The sequence below is a fragment of the Aquila chrysaetos genome, chromosome 18, assembly GCF_900496995.4.
Source record: "Aquila chrysaetos chrysaetos chromosome 18, bAquChr1.4, whole genome shotgun sequence".
NCBI classification, from domain to species: domain Eukaryota; kingdom Metazoa; phylum Chordata; class Aves; order Accipitriformes; family Accipitridae; genus Aquila; species Aquila chrysaetos.
The window spans coordinates 5701722-5715311 of NC_044021.1; the positions used below are offsets into that span (position 1 = coordinate 5701722).

Below are 13590 nucleotides of genomic sequence, written 5' to 3' on the forward strand. Positions count from 1 at the left end.
TGAGCTTCAATCCAAGTCTTAGACAACCAAATAGTCATCTCCTCATGGAACACACAATCTGTCTAAATGGTGTTAAACTATAACTATGCTTATGCAGTTAAGCGAAAAGTTTTACTTGTTAGCTAGTGAGGAAAAAAATTGAATCATTGTTCTTAAAATTTCAATAAGATGTAAAGAGAATCACAGATTAGTCACTGCTCAGTTCAAGGTAGGATTTTTGTCTCTAAGCTTCTGTAAATTTATTGCTTCAGTCCCTTAATACATATTTTTTAAAATTTAGCTCTTCTGCATTCAGTGGTTGATTGTATCAGGAACAGAAATAAAAGAATGTATAGCACTTGTGAAAATCTCAGCTACAAAGTCTCTGTTCCATGTGCCACCAAAGTCAATGGCAGGGTTTTTAATGATTTAACCAAGCATTGGGTCAGGTTTTATTCAGAGATCCATGAAGAAGCCTTATCTGTCTTTCAAGAAAGTTGCATCTACCTGCTTTCATATACAACATATTTCTTTGGGACAGGTCACCCTCTCTTCCACCCCCTGGCTCATTCTCATCACCATCTCCTGCATTGCCCTCTCTCTTCTGCCACTGATTATCCCCCTTCCTGACTCATTTCTCTCTAGGCTCCCAGACAGACTCCTTGCCAGTCCTGGCTTCTGATCCATCCATCACTGTAATAGTTCACTAATTTCAGCTTTTGTCTCCCTAGTCATTTGAATCAATTCCCTTTAAAACAGCCTGAGTTCTGATTAATGGACATTAAGGCAAAGGCAAGTCTGCCTCCTGGGTGTCACTTGCAGCTCCACAGGTCCACAACAGCCACTGCAACAGAGAAGTCCAGTATGCCCACTTCTTCCCACTGCCTGGGACTGGAGTGTATGGGCCTACATGGTTAGTTCATAAACCCCTTGGTCTGTATTATCAGCTGGAAAGGAAGGACATGTTAGGCAAAGAGAGAGTTTTCAGTAATTCTTAGTTTCTCATTCAGGCAAGTCTCCACAGTTTCTAACTGTAGGTATTTTTAATGAACATGGCTCATTTCAGATGGGGTGAACTCAAGTTCAAAAGTTAACCTTCAGTCCCTTTACCAAAGAACAGATTTTTTTCTAATGGCGGTCTTTCAGTATTTATCAACCTTCCCTCTTGTTCTCCCTCCCCAACCTTGTTCTTGAAAACAAACACAAATTCTGACAGACTGCTAACGAAGACGAATGCATCCTTTTTCTTCCCAGACCTATTCCCCAGCCCCCCCATTCTCCCCGTCCCAGAAGTACCTTAGACAATATGAACAGAATGACTGAAACCTGGCAAAGTCATCAGCAAATGCAAATAAAACCCTGTAATGAAAAACATTAGACAACACTAATAGATGGAGTTCAATGATCCAGCTGTGAAAATATGTGAATTGTTTTGCTGCTTTTGGAAATCTATTTGAATTTTTCTGTTTGAAAATCTGTATGATAACTGCTGTCTTGTAACCACATCACATGCTCTACCCTTCTTCTATGACTTTTTTTCCCCCACAGGAACAAAGGTGCTTAATTCCTTGTCCAGTTCTGCCAGTGCAAGTTACTTAAAAAAGCAATTCATGTCAACAAGTTGTGTATTTGAAAATACCAGGCCTCTGCCTCAGATCATAAGCACTTTTCTGGTCACACACTCAACAGTCGTCTTATGTTACTTGTTAAGAAAAAAATTGGCAGATTGATCCAACTTGCTGTGATTGAAGTTGAAATATTACTTTAAGAGTCTAAGGAATTAATATGTCCTTAATGAGTTGCAAATAGTAATTATGAACTGTCTTTCTTTGTTTCAGTAGAATATAGGATAAGGAGCAAAACTGAGAGTTGGCCTCAAAGCACCTATCATTAAAGTTTACTTCAAGGAAACAAACTTTCTCTGTTGTTTGCTTCAGAGTGATGGTTGTAGCCTTCGTTGCATTTAACTGCAGGTCTTTCAAATTCAGTTGACAAAACTGACATCAAATTGACAAAGAGAGTACTTTATCTATTTTGAGGTGGAAGTAGGTTTTTTTTTTTCCTTGGTCTTATAGGAAAGACATACTTCATGCTAAACCATCTCATAAATTCACTTTGCCCTATTCATCTTTTGCTATAATATTTTAAGGGAAGTGACATTTAAGGAGTCATATCTTATCTGCCAGCACAGATGAATTAGTTCAGAATGTACATTGAGCAGTTAATTTATAAAGGACTGCCTGTATCATGGAAGAAAGTTGACTATCATCCAGTGAAGCTATGTTCCTAGTATTAAACCAGTATATGACAAAGTGTCTCATATTCTTAGCACATTAAGTTTCATGTATCATTCAACCTAATTCTCTTTTTTCCTAACAGTTATAAGGATGTGCATAGGCCTTCAGGTATAGCTGTCAATTTTCTTAGATGTACAATGTATGGAAGAAAGAAAGGGGAATGTATGGCTTGGCTGAGGTTTTCAGTCACCTGCACCTTTTAGAGAAAGGCAGCTGATGGGCCTAAGTCAGAAAGAACAGTAAGAACAAACAGTGAATTTTGCATACATACATAGGAAGAGCTGCTATATGTCTGGGTTTTTATTCTGCCTTGCAGAACAGAAATGTGACACTATTTTTACTTGAGTGGCCTCTACTGCAACTTATGTGCTATTTGATAATCTAAATCCTGGAAGCTGAAATAAGCTGAGATCATACCTGAAGTTTTGCCTACTCAAGTGTATGTGAGGGTTAAAGTATAATCTTGTCCATGTTCTACATATATATGTATATATGTATTAGAACTGAGAAAAATAGTCACATTAATCTTAAAATATTTCATAAATCTTCCAAATGTGGAGTGATAGCTACATGACACCATTCATTTACTTTGCTTTGGCTTACACATAATAATCGAGCTGTGTTTACTGTCTATATGGTCTTCACCCACACAAAATAAAACATGTTTATTTAAACCAACAAGTCTCAGCTGACTAGTGGAAACACATTAAGATGCCTGGAACATAAACTTTGATGAATATAGATGTGAAAAATCTGGTACTTGATGGGAGGGTTTATGGGGTTTTGCGGGGGTGGGTGTTAAACTTCCTTGGCAACTTCCTCTTCCTTACAAACTGCCATTTTTTTCCTGCTAAAATAAAATAAAATCCTGCTTCCCAACACACCTTTTGCATGACTTTTAAAATTTGTTATGGACAACTAAATACAGCTTGAAAGTGATCACTTCATAACTGACTCTTGCTTGCTGCCTCTCCCTTTCAATAAATGTTTTGAAATTATGCTAATGTTTCCTTTTTTTAGTGGGAATGGCTGTTTTCATATATTATTAAAGAGAAAATTATTGTTGAAGAAGAATTACTGTTTAAGATACTGAACAGTCAAGGAATGGCACAAATGCAGGAGTAAGAAGTTAACGAGAGCAACACAGAAATGAGCTCCATCAGAAATCAATGCTAAGGTTGCTTAATGGTACTTTTCAACAGAATAGGTGCACACCTTTGCCATAAACCCAGTGAAAGTTACATTGGTTTTCAGGATGTTTGTGACATATATCTGTTTTCAAGGAAAAACTGCCATGTGGTGGAGAATTTTGATTAATTTTTGCTTAAATTGTTGAAGTTAGATGACTAGATACTCTACAGTGTGGAGTATTCCTTTCATGGTAGCTGTCTAAGAATGTTTATTTGGCATGCTAGGACAAATAAGGCAAGTACCTAGTCTACTACTTGTAAGAAGGTTTTATTAAATGTTGAACTCCATTTAACTCCTGTCTGGTAGGTTTTGGGGACCTGCATTGTCTTATTGGATAATTATTTTTCTTCGCCTCCTGCAGTCTTCCCTACCCACTCATGCACTTCATGTTATTTAGAGTTTGCTCACAACCTGCAGCATTATTAAAAGCCAGGATGTAGAACTGGAGACTGAGCAGCAGGCTACATTTTTTTCACTGCAAGAGATACAAAATCATTTAATAACTGATGTTATATTTTTCCACCTAACTGATTTCCATGCAGGAAAAAAAATGGTTATTGCGTTCTGTAACTGAATACAATTCATTATTGGCCAACAGGAAACCCATCTACTGCAGAGCAACATATTTTTTATTATTTTATTGTATTTTTTAGCTAAGCTATTGAATGACAAAATCAGATTCTTTTGGGGATAGCATCATGTGATGCTTATACCAAGTAGTCTGTAGTAATGAATTTTTGGGCAGTACACACGTTTTGAATGCCCTAATAGAAGCAACATTGTTGGGTTTCAGAACAAGTAAAAACTAGCACACTACCCTAATCAAACTACTTCAGCATTGACCTTCAACATAGTAATATTAAGTGATCAGATTATTGAGACTGTAGGTTACTTGCACAGTCTAAATGAAGGGAAATAAAAATTTCCAGTGCAAGGTGCCTTCCTTGTTTCAGTCTCTGAATACTGCAGAGAACTCTGGGAATGCACCTGCCAATGTTAAATAATTTATGCCCATCTGAACCTACATTCAGCAAATGTGTGCCAAGGTCCTTTCTGTCATTTAGAAGTTCTCCATGCAACTATTAGCAGCACAGTGTTTGAGGTACCTCCCCTAATTTCAAAGAAGCCAGCTCAGGAATGAGAAGCACTGCAGCCATGGTGCAGAGAGTCCGTGGTTAAATTACCCGGGGTGTATGTTCACACAGCCGTGGCTAAACTGCTTCTAGTATTCAAGTCAGCTGGTTTACAGCAAACTCTGGTATCTCTGTGCTACAGTTAAAATTGCCATGTGAGGCCATTAAGCTCTGACAAGCTGATCATTAAGGCACTAATTTGCATCAGAGACTGATGAATTTTCATGACCTTTTTTTTGCATGATACTACTTGGAACCAGCTGAAAATAAAGCCCAAGCTATGTGATATTTTTAAGGAAAAAAATGAAAAAAAAAACCCAAACCATTGTATTTTACACAACTCTAGATATATATATATACACACACATATATATATAAAATGCTATTTGTAAATTATTCTGTTTTTTGCAGGTCTTCTGAGAGGGTTTGCAGGCATGCATTCACATTTAATTGAATGTATCAGTAGCATTTTATTGAGTCATTTCCAATTTCCATTACTTGACAGTTTCTCCTTTGCTGTAGAAGATTTTTTTTTTTTTTTTTCTGAGTAGTCCATAGCCATACTGATGAAAAACTGATTCTATTTCAAGGCATGTAAAGGTTAGTTTGTAGATGCTCGGAAAGATAGGATGGGGGTTGACTTTTTAAAGGTGGGTTGAAGACAAATGGAGATGTATTGCTTATGACACTGACCTTATAGCCTGTTTACTATATCCTTTTTTTTTACTATAGCACTTTGTGTATTATCTGCATGTGTCTTTTAATTCCTTGACCGTATTTTCTAGTGTTGAGTGGTTGCTTTTTAATTATGTTTGTCTCAGAAAAATAAAATACCTTGAAGATAGTTATAGACTCTAATTTTAAAACTGAAGTAATTGAAGGTAGTTCTGCTCGTTATCGCCCTGATGCTATATATCTCTTTTCAGTATTGGAAGTGGTTTTTCTTATGTTAGTAATGTTTTGTTTATGCTTATTTTGGGGCTATTTCATCGTATTACATTTGAGTCCAATGCACTTAAAAATTTCCACTTTTTTGTTATGCTTATTTAGAAGATGGTTTTGCATTATCTGGGTGTGGAAATAACTTAGTGTACTACCTTTTTTATACGTCATTAACTGCTGTCTTGCTTGATGTGTATATTACCAGGCTGATTCCATTGGTGACAGCCATGGTGACCATTTGTTATTTTGTTGTGCTGATGTCTGTTGCATTTAGAAAGATTAAGGACTTCTTTAGATAGATCTAAGATACCTTTCTGCCAGGTTTTCAATTGCTGCAGATCTCCTATTGATTCCTGATATAGTGTACATGAAGGAAAGGACTGTTTTTATTTACCCCATGGTTCTGTTTTTTTCCTTAAACTGCAAACACCTGCTCCTAAGTAAGGTTTTGTAAACTGAGGGAGAGGAGAGAAAGGGTGATGCAATTTTGTGTTACTGGTATGAACCTTGCTGCTGAATTATTAATTTAAAAAAAAATATTTATTTTATTATTATGTTGCATGGAATAGAACAGGATTTCTTTCATGGTTCCACAGAATTTTAGCTTTTTTTTTTTTTTTTTTTTAATGAGAGTGAGAATTATTGGCTTTGGGCATCTGTAATAGACAATTCAGACTAGTAACTGCCCAGCCAAGTAACCTGATTTTAAGGCAGAGGTCTGTTATAAGCTGTTCATTGATGTATTTGGCAGCTGCATGTTCATGGACTAACATTTTATAGTTATATAGTGTGGTGACCACAGTAAACAAGAAAGAGTGCTTTTCCATACAAATGTTACTTGAAAGTACTTCTTAAAGATCCACTCATATTCTAGCAAGAGCTGCGTTTAAGTATTTGGCAGTGACATTAGGATACAGCTGAGTAAACAATGTGAGACGCAATTAAACTACAGTGTCTGAATGTAAATATCTGTCCTATCTCCTCTCAGTCAGCTGTTTTTTCTAGGCTGCAGAGGCCTCTGTGATTTCATTGTTGGTTGTACAGAATCTCTTCCACCTTTGGCCACCTTTTTTCACTCTTCTCTAAGTCTTATCCACTCTGCTACCTCCTTTTGAAGGTGGGGGAAATAATATCAAAACTACACACAGTTTAAGGGTGGCGGCCACCGGGAACTTCAGGAAGTCTGTAATGATGTTCTATCTCTTACAAAGTTCCTTCCTAATTACCCCTAAAAACTGATTTGCTTCTTAGACTGCTGCTGAACTCTGAATTGATGTTTCTTTTTCTGTTGTACCCTAAAGCCTTTTCCCTAAATGTCAAGGCCTAGCTCAGGGAGCATAATTTTATGTCAGGGTAGCATGGTTTGGTTTTTTGGTCTGTGAGCATTGCCTTCACATTTATCTATGTTACATTTAGTCTTATACTGAATCCTGCAGAAGTGCTCTGCAGTTGTTCACAGATGTCTTTTATTTTTACTGTTCTGAACTACTTTGCAAATGTAGTGATCTTGCTCTTCTCCTTTCTCAGTTTCTTTACAGGTCTATTCAACAGCACTGATCCTAGCACAAATCCCCACGTAACCCCACTAGTGACCACCTCCACTGTGAAAACAGATAGTTTACTCTCACTTTCTGTCTTTTCATCAATTATTTATCCATGCAAGATCCTTTCCTCCTATGCCATAGGTACTTTATCTCCTAAAGAACCCTCAGAGAAAGCTTTCAACTAAAGCCTCTTACAAATTCAGGCTGCTTCAATTATTTTGATCTGCATTATTCATAGGCTTGCTGAAATTTTCAGACAAATCCAGTAATTCTGTGACACATGATTTTCCTTTTAAAAAAACCCTGATGGTCTCTTCCCTAGTATATGATATTTAGTCCGGTGACCAGACTTCTGTATTTTTTTTTATGCCTTTTATTATGATTTGTCCACTGTGAATGTCAGGCTTAGAAACCTATAGTTTCTTGAGTTTATTTGGTTATTTTCCAATTCTCTGCTATGAAAGTAGTTTCAGGAAAGAGGTTAATAGTTTAGCTATTTCATTTTTTAGATCCCTAGGTGATTACCACCTGGCCTCGGCAGTTTGTTTCCTTTCTTTTTATTAATTTCTTCCACAACCTCTCCTGCCACCACTTCATCTCCTATTCTGCCCCTGCACATAAGGAAAAGTTCAACAAGAACAAATACAGAAAACTCTGTCTTTCTGGTATGTTTTCTCTTCTTAGACAGCAGCTTTTATATTGGGATCTTTTACTCTTCTTCCAGACTCTCTGGCATGTTTCCTTAGTAATTAGACATCACTAGTCTCACCTGGAAACTAGAGAACATGTGAGCCTGCCCAGTAATAGAGAAAACTTTTAAAGGCCTCTGATATTTTGTTCTGGGAGTGTGTAAGCACCCAGTAAGGCTCCATCAACAACACATACCTTTAATCTCTCCACTATCACACAGTTACTTTAGTGTTATTGATTTAAGGGAGAAAAATAAGATTCTATATAGAGATGTAAGAGAGATGTTTTGCATGTCAGAACTCATATGCTGAAAATTTTCTAATTGTCTCAACTACTAGAAACATATACTGTAGAGGAAAAAATCTGCTAATGAACTTGTTAAAATTGGTCATTTCTTTAGTTATCAGGATGAATGGCTTGCAGGTTGCATACTATCAGATGTCACTGTCTTTACAAAGAGAAGTTTCTCTCAGGCAAGCCTGATCTACCATTAACCCATACAATTTTTTTTTACAGTTGAGAAAATTTTCATCCTTTCCTTTTCTTTGGTGGCTTAAGACCTTATGCAGCTTATGTGACATATAAAATAGCAGTTGTAAATACTGTTTTTATTGACACCTTGTGATTAATATTAATTATGTGTTTAACAATGTAAATAATTTAGTCTTTGTGTGTATGACCTGGGGTATGTCTGTACAAGGAATTGTTTGAAAAAGCATTTTCATTTAAAAAAAAAAAATGAAAATAGGAGACTAACAGAGGTGACAGCACTAACTAACAGAGAAGCTTTGTCATCCTGACCCATTGACTATTATGCCTGGCTACTCTTTCCTCTGGATATCAATGATCATAGAATCATAGAATCGTTTAGGTTGGAAGAGACCTTTAAGATCATCGAGTCCAACCGTCAACCCACCACCACCATGCCCACTAAACCATGTCCCAAAGTGCCTCGTCTACGCATTTTTTGAACACCTCCAGGGATGGTGACTCCACCACTTCCCCGGGCAGCCTGTTCCAATGCCTGACAACCCTTTCAGTAAAGAAATTTTTCCTAATATCCAATCTAAACCTCCCCTGGCGTAACTTGAGGCCATTTCCTCTTGTCCTATCACGAGTTACTTGATAGAAAAGACTGATCCCCACCTCACTACAACCTCCTTTCAGGTAGTTGTAGAGAGATAAGGTCTCCCCTCAGCCTCCTTTTCTCGAGGCTAATGATACTCTCCAGGCTTTAATTATATTCTCCAGGCTTTAATGATATGGTCATGGGAGACCTGGAGTATATCAAAAGTGGCTACATGGCTTTGGGATCATGGCCAAGTGCATGGAGACACAGGTGGTGTATCTTCAATCCTCTTGGTACAGAGGAAATGCTTGAAGCAGAGTGGATGGATCATGAATGCCAATGCCAGGCATAAATAACAGGAATTTAGTTTTTATGAGCATGGGGTCCTTTCTGAGGATGGAAGGCTGCTTGAAAGAGACAGGATCCACCTGATGATGTGGAGCTAAAGCACCTTTGTCAACAGGACAACTAACCTGCTGAGGAGAGCTTTAAACTGGGAATGATAGGGGAGGGAGGTGACAATCCACAGTCAAGTGAGAAAGTGGTAGACTAGGTTGGTAAAAAAAGTGTATGGGGTGATGTGGACAAGAAACACCTCATAATTACTAAAACAGGACTGAAAGAAGCCCACGTTAAATATATGCATATATACAGGGAAGTGCCCACAGGACAGTATGATGGAGGAAACTCTCATTCTGGGAAATCGGCTTGACTGGGTGGCTCTCTGAAGTGCCTGTAAACTCAGGCATGCAGTATGGGGGAAGAAAAAGGAGAAATTAGAGGTTTAGGTGCAGTTACAGGAATCTCACTGAGATCTCATTGGGATCACAGAAAGACACGCTAGGATAGCTCACACTACTGGAGTATTGCAAGCAGGGTCACTAGGAGAGCAGGCTGGGAAAGCAAGAAGGAGTTGCCCTTTACATGAGAGAGCAGCAAGAATGCATGGAGCTCTGCCTAGGGACAGGTGATGAGTCAGCAGAGGGCTGCTTAGTCAAGATTAGAGGGCAGACTAATGTGGGTGAAGTTGTGGTAGAGGTCTGCTACAGGCTACCTGATCAAGACATAGATGAGGCCTACTTCAAACAACTCAAAAAAGCCTCATTTGCAAGCCCTGGACCTGATGGGGGACACGAATCCCTGATATCTGCTGGAAGGGCAAACATGCAGAGCACAAGCAATCTCTGAGATTTCTGGAGTTCACTGATAATAACTTCCTGATGAAAGTGATTAAGGAATGATGAGGGAAGACAAACTGCTGGCCCTGATACTTACAAACAATGAAGGACTGGTCAGAGGTGTGAAGGTCAGGGGCAGCCTCAGCTGCAGTAACCATGAGATGGTCATGCCCAAGTACATGGTGATCCTCATGTACAAGAAGCTGAACATGAGCCAGCAATGTCCTCTTGGAGCAAAGAAGGTCAGCCTCCTCCTGGGTTACACTAGGAAGAGCATTGCCAGAATGTCAAGGGAGGTGATCTTCTCTACTCGCACTGGTGAGGCCACACCTGGAGTGCTGGATTAAGGTCTGGGTTCTCCAGTACAAGAGACATGTGGACTTATTGGACTGAGTCCAGTGAGGGGCGATGAAGGTGATAAATAGACTGAAGGATATAACGTACAATGAGAGGTTGAGAAAGCCGGGTATGTTTAGCCTGGAGAAGGGAAGGCTTAGGGGGAATCTTATAAGGTGTACAAAGATAGAGCTATGCTCTTCTAAGTGCTGCCCAGTGACAGGGCAGGAGACAATGGGCACAAATTAAAATACAGGAAATTCTACCTAAACGTAAGAAAAAAACTCAAACAACAAACCCTGGTCAAACACCGGCACAGCTTGCTCAGGAAGATTTTGGAATCTCCACCCTTGGTAGACATGATGCTGGGAAACCTCCTCTAGGTGATCATCCTCTCAGTAGAGGGATTGGACTAGATGATCTCCAGAAGTCCCTTTCAACCTCGACCACTCTGTGTTTCTCTAGGGGAAGGCGAGACTACATTACTTGCTACACTAGGCACATTGTATTACTCGTCTGATTCCTGTTACAGGGATTTCAGTTTCAAAATTAACTAAGAAGGGAAAAATATAATTAAATTTCTTATCAGAAGGGGATAGTTTTGGAAAATGAGAAGTCTAACTGAGGGAGCTTCCAGCAAATGAATTATTAAACAAATTTAAAACCTATATTTTAATTGGCTATATTAAATACAGTCTCATTTTGACCTACATCATAGAGGACTCGTGTTTGATACTGTAATTCAAACATTGTAAGCAATATTATAGTTTTGGGCAAAAGCTTTTAACCCAGCATTTTCATGTATGTAGTTTATTTTGGTGGGGGAAGAGCAGTTTGTAATGTTATTTTCTGCCTTTGGGAAATCTGAAATCTAGGTTTGAAGATTTATTTAAGATTTATTTAATCAACTGAGACTTTAAAATTATTTTTCTCTTCCCTTTTTCTACTCAATAAATCATGATGGACAGTCTGTGCTTCATTTTGCCTTTTTTCCAAATCTAGAAAATTTTTTAAGAGGAGGAAGGTGGAAAAGTCCCGGTGAGAAGGAAGACTAAGAGTGGATTAGTGATGATGAATGGTAGTTTCTCCTTCAGTGTTGTGCTGTTCTTGAAAGTAAAAGTAAAAGGAACGAGGCAAGGGGACTAACACAAAGTGGAAATAAAATAAAAGCATAAGATAAAAGATATGGAAAATAGAGATTTTTCATTTTTTAGATGTGCAGACTTCATTTTTTTTACCAGCTTTGGTCATAACTGATGCTGGGTTTGTTGTTTTTTTTTTTTTTCCTCCATGGCTGCAGTGCACTTTGCTATGTAATTGATGTTTATGTGTGCTCTCTGTCCATTTACACAAAATAGTTGCATTAAAACATTCGGGCACTGACAAGTTTGACTGGTCTAACGGGAAATGTTTGATTATTTTGCAATCATGCCACTTTTGTTATAGTGATATAGAATGAATGCCTCTCATGAGATATGTCCAAAATTCACATCAGAAAAACAAGATGTGAAATCTTCAGTCATTTATGTTTTAAAACACTTTGACCATAAATATGAAGTGAGGACTATAATCTTAAACGCTCTGTTCCAATTAGATTATGAAGTTTCATTTGTTTACCTTAGTAAGTAGGGTGTATTTGCTTTCTTCCTATAGCTTTTTTTAAATAATGGTGATATGCTAAACTTATTTCCCCATGCAATGGGAACTTTTTGAACTCCATGATTAGCTGAGTAGGTGTCTATAATGATAAAATGCTAGGTGTTAAGTGTATATTAAATGTATAAAGATTAGTGTGTAGGAGTGAAGTAGATTAAAATAAGAAATTTGCAATGTTCTGATGTGGAAAACTCTCTCATTCATCTGTATTAGAAAACCCTATTTAACATGAAAGTAATGTTCAGAAAACTCCTTGTGGTTTGTTTTAAAAATAAAGATCAGGAAGTATTAAATTAAAGTGTTTGGAGTCAAGTTCTAATATTCTCCCCATTTGTCTTGTCTCTCCTCTAGACAGGTTCCACTGGAAACGTTCATCTCTGCTTCATGGTATTGAAAAAATGTGAAAGGGAAGGAGGAGAGAAGACATCAGTGAGTCTTCCCTTGGCTCAGGAAGCAGGTGAGAGTTTGTCTGGTATCCAGGGGAATACTTCCTGTATACTTTCTGCCTACTTCCTATGTACGTCCTGTTTGTGAGCAAACTCTCTTGTTTCAAGAAATTCTGGTGAAGGGTGCAAACCCACAAATCAAAGTGATCTTCCCTTCTTTAGGACAGGCTAGCTGTTAATTTCCCAAAGTTAATGTATTCAATTCTCAAAGTTAATGTATAGACAGGCTGCTGGCTTGGCTGTTATAGTTCAGGACCAATAGATTTTTATTTTAAAAAGAGCCTTAGAAGATATTTGCTGTCACATATGTAACACATTGTTATACAAGCGTATTTCTTTACAGTTTCAATCATAAACTGAGTTTTATCTTAATTCTTGAGTTGGATGCCCTTGAGACGTCTTGTAAAAGCTCTGCCAGTTTCACTTGTAGAACCACATAAAACTTGTTTGAGACAAAGTAAGGCAAACTGAAGAAGAAACACAAAGAACAAAAAAGGTAAATTAAATACTTATTCTGAAAGATTTTCAAAGGTAAAACATAAACTGCCATGAGAGTGTATAGCTTCCTGTGATAGTGCAGAAGCTTTAAGTTTACAGAAGCGTGTGCTGACGTGGTAGTACTTTGCACATAACAAAATCACAGGCATTTGCTATTTTCGTTAGTTTCAGGCCTAAGAGTACTTCATTTAAGTAACCATTTAATCCTTTGGAAGTCAGCATTTTTCCCTGTATTGGGCGCAGGTTTTGACAGCAAGGCCGGGCTGCAGGGCCGGCGGCGGCTGTGAGGGGAGAGGCGGGGCTGCCCCGGGCCGGACCCAGCCGGTTCCCGCCGGTTCCCGCCGGCTCCAGCGGCCCCACCGCCGGGCACAGCTGAGCCCCTCAGCCTCGGGGAAAGAAAGCCTGGGGAAGAAAGGGCAAAAGGGCTGAGGGAAACGGGGTGAGAAACAGCCCTGCCAGCCCCGAGGGGAGAGCGGGAGGAGGGCAGGAGGTGCTCCGGGCCCCCCTCCCCGGCAGAGATGGCCCTGCGGCCCCGGGAGAGACCCCCCCCCCGCTGGGGCAGGGGTTTCCCTGCAGCCCCGGGGAAGGCCCCAGGCTGGCTGTTAAAGCTTCTGTGGTCAGCCTTATTGAG

The 13590-nt window shown here is 38.8% G+C and overlaps 1 long non-coding RNA gene across 1 annotated transcript in view; it reads left to right on the forward strand.

Moving 5' to 3' along the window:
- LOC115353170 overlaps positions 1–13590 on the forward strand; it is a 251442-nt gene that overhangs the window by 75456 nt on the left and 162396 nt on the right. Inside the window, exon 2 of the long non-coding RNA XR_003927468.1 lies at positions 12367–12472. This is a non-coding gene — a long non-coding RNA (uncharacterized LOC115353170). The remainder of the gene's footprint in view (positions 1–12366; positions 12473–13590) is intronic.